We start from the raw sequence: 3,854 nt of genomic DNA, 5'->3' as shown, positions 1-3,854 counted from the left end.
TTGCCCATTTACCTTGAAATTACCATATTTTTCACCAAAAATTTCCACAGCACCATGAGGTAAAACTTTCACAATTTTGAATGGACCGGACCACCTTGATTTTAATTTTCCTGGAAAAAATTTCAACCTTGAATTAAATAAGAGAACCAAATATCCTTCTTTAAAGTCCTTTTTCTTGATATGCTTATCATGCCATTTTTTAGTTCTTTCTTTATAGATCCTAGCATTTTCATAAGCATCAAGTCTCAATTCTTCTAATTCATCAAGTTGCAAAAGTCTTTTGTGTCCAACAGTTTGTAATTTTAGGATTTCCTTTTTCACAACATTCTTCATTGTAGGATTCAATCTTCTTTGATGTTCAATGGAAGGTTTACTATTTGGCTCTAGGAAAATCCTATTCATACAGACTGTTGGACAAATTCCCTTTATATCATCAATTGCATAACCCAAAACTCTCCTATATTCTCTCAAAACTCTCAACAATTTTTCATTCTCAATATCAGTCAAAGATGCATTAATTATAACAGGATATGTTCCATTTGGTCCAAGAAAAGCATACCTGAGGTTGGAAGGAAGAGGTTTAAGATCTACCTTTGGGGCATCCTCTACCTTTAATGATGGTGGTTTGATCTCCAAATTTTGCACTTCTTCAAGTTGAAAAATTGTGGCTTCAGGATGTGGTGGAGAGCTCTCCAAGTGTTGTGCAAAAGCAGCTATGTTGAGATTGTCATCATCAATGCTCCCACCATGGACTAAGCAATTTTCAAGTGGGTCTTGTGGATAGCTTTTTCTAAAATGCTCTTGAACAATCTCATCAATAATATCTACCCGCAAACAAGACTCAACTTCTTCATGTTTCCTTTTCATGGCTGGATTGATGTTGAATATCATTTGATCATCTCCCACTCTAAGTGTCAATTTCTCACCCTTTACATCAATTAATGCACCAGCTGTTGCCAAAAAGGGTCTTTCCAATAAGATAGGAACTTTTGTGTCTTCTTCCATATCTAAAATGACAAAGTCCACCGGGATGTAGAATTTCCCAACCTTGATAGGCACATTTTCTAGAATGCCTTCTGGATACTTAATTGAACGGTCAGCCAATGAAAGATACATATTTGTGGGCTTCAACTCTCCCATATTCAACTTCTCATATATTGAAAGAGGCATTAGGCTGACACTAGCTCCAAGGTCACATAAGGCATTTGCCACACAATTATCACCAATATGACAAGGAATGGAAAACACACCCGGATCTTTGAGTTTGGGATGTAACTTCTTCTGAATTATAGCACTGCATTGCTCTCCCAAGTTGATGGTGTCATAATCTTCTAATCTTCTCTTGTTGGAAAGAATCTCCTTCAAAAACTTGGCATAACTTGGCATTTGGGATAGTGCCTCAGTGAATGGCACATTGATATACAACTTCTTTAGCACTTCAAGGAACTTGCCAAATTGTTTGTCTAGCTTGTGCTTGATGAATCTTTGAGGGTAAGGAAGGGTGGGCTTATAAGGTTCAGGTGGGATGTATGGTTTCTCTCCCTCATCTTGCTCACTTTTGCTTTCTTCTTCTTTTTCATTTTTCTTGCTCTCAATTGAATTTTCTTCTTTTGTGCTCTCTTTTTCTTCTCTCTTGTTTTCACTCTCTTGACCAACTTTTTTACCACTTCTCAAGGTTACAACCTTACATTGCTCATGAGGGTTTTGTGGTTGGCTAGGTAGTTTCCCATAGGAATTGCTTCCCGATGAGCTTGCTTGTTGAGCCAATTGAGTCTCCAACATGCGGTTGTGGACTTGTAATTGATCCATGGTTTGTCTCATGTGTTGCATTTCTTCCTCCAATTTGCTATTCATCTTACTTTGTTCAGCAAAAAATTTCTCCATCATGCTTTCCAAGGTTGGCTTCGGTTCATGAGGTGGGAGGGATTGTTGTGCTCTTGCTTGATATCCAGGTTGTGGCTGCCTTGTGGGCTGAAATTGAGGCTGAAATTGAGGCCTATTTTGCTGCATAAACTGCTGGTTATGAGGATAATTTGAGCTTTGGCCTTGTTGAGCAAAAGTTGCTTGTGGTCCCCATGTTGAGTTGCTCACATTAGAGTAAGAATTTCCCATAGTTTTTTGTTGATAACCTCCTGCATAAGCAGCTTGTTCTTGCAAATAATCATCACCATAAGAAGAATAATCAACTCCATAACTTTGAGTTCCATCTGTGAAGGGAACTTGTTGCATAGTTGTAGGAGTTGAGGTTGTTGCCTTTGTGCAAAAATCACTAAGAAGCTGAGTCAACTGATCAAATCTTGCATTCATGTAGTTAACTGAGTCAAGTTCATAAATCCCAGCCTTCTTTGGCTCAAGTGCTCTAGGATTTCCCCACAAATGGGTATTATGAGCAATCTTCTCTAATAGATCATAGCATTCTTCACTTGTCATTCTCATGAAATCTCCTCTTGCTTGTGAATCAATTGTGTTTCTTATGGCTGGAGTAACTCTGGTATAGAAATTCTGAACAATCATCCATTTCGGTATTTCATGATGAGGACATTGCCTTTCAAGCTCCTTAAATCTCATCCAAGATTCATACAAAGTTTCATCATCCCTTGGCTTAAAAGCTACCATCAAATTCCTCAAATGAGTGGTCTTCCCAGGTGGGAAAAACTGAGATAGAAAAGCTTGAGATAGCTGCTCCCAAGTAGCTATAATAGCTTGTGGAAGCGAGTCATACCACTCCAATGCTGAATCCCGAAGAGAGAATGGAAATAAGGTGAGCCGAATCACTTCATCTGAAACTCCAGGTTGTCTTTGTGTACCACATATCATCAAAAATTTCTTCAAATGAGAATGAGGATTTTCAAGTGGACTACCTCCAAATTGTGAATTCTGAACCATTTGAATGAGATCAGTCTTCAACTCAAATTGATTAGCTCCAATGATAGGTCTGTTATCTCTCACATCTGCACATCTAGGAAAAGCATAATCCAACATGGATCTTCTTTGAGGATCATTTTGATTAACAACTACATTTTGCCCGTTTTGCTCATTTCCTCCATTGTTTCCACCAATAGCTCTATTTTGATTCTCCATATTTTCAATTGTCTCCTCTTGCTCAAATCTTTGTTGTTCTTCTTTTTCTGCTTCTTTTTTTCTCTTATATTCCTTTTTGTTGACTCGGCAGAATTTTTCAATTTCAGGATTGAACAACAATTCAGTGTCACTTGTGCTTTTCGATCGTCTCATAAACAAGAAAAGTACCTGAAAAACACAAGGAACGGTAGTGAAAATAAAAGAAAATAAAATTCTAATTAGCTTAAAACAATTAAAATCCAACTTAAAAACAAACAATTCCCCGGCAACGGCGCCAAAAACTTGATACGGTGTTGTCCGCAAGTGCACGGGCCACAGTAGTATAGTTTTAAAAAAAAAATGATATCGATCCCACAGGGAATTGTGCTTAAATTGGAAATAAAAGTATAAGCTAATTAGAATGACAAAAATTAAAGATGTAAAATGAAATTTGGAATTAAAATTGGTATTTGAGGAATTAAAACTAAATCAAACAATTAACTAAAATTAATTAAACTAGATTACCAAAAATTAATTCGAAATTTCTATTTATGAAATTTGAGAGGAATTAAATCTAAATTCAATAAAAATTAAAGTGATTCTAGAGATTGGATTTTTCAACATTGTTTGCATGTGGTTTATCCCTAATTTAGCCAAACACATGAGAATTGCAATTTTGAGGGAAATCAATTCTTAAATTTTTGAAACCTTTTTCAAGCATTTCAAAGTTGGTTTTCATTAAATCAAACCCTGTTTTCACGGTATTTCAAACCTAACAAAAACCCATTTAAAGC

At 36.4% G+C, this 3,854-nt stretch overlaps 1 non-coding gene across 1 annotated transcript; it reads left to right on the top strand.

The window, feature by feature from the left end:
- Positions 1-2,524: 2,524 nt before the first annotated feature.
- On the top strand, positions 2,525-2,631 carry LOC131170925 (small nucleolar RNA R71). The gene has a single exon (XR_009141689.1). It is a non-coding gene; the product is annotated as a small nucleolar RNA R71 (small nucleolar RNA).
- Positions 2,632-3,854: the final 1,223 nt, after the last annotated feature.

Source organism: Hevea brasiliensis, chromosome 11 (genome assembly GCF_030052815.1).
Source record: "Hevea brasiliensis isolate MT/VB/25A 57/8 chromosome 11, ASM3005281v1, whole genome shotgun sequence".
NCBI classification, from domain to species: Eukaryota; Viridiplantae; Streptophyta; class Magnoliopsida; order Malpighiales; family Euphorbiaceae; genus Hevea; species Hevea brasiliensis.
Note: the sequence above shows the minus strand (reverse complement) of the source record. Positions and strands in the feature narration are given on the sequence as shown.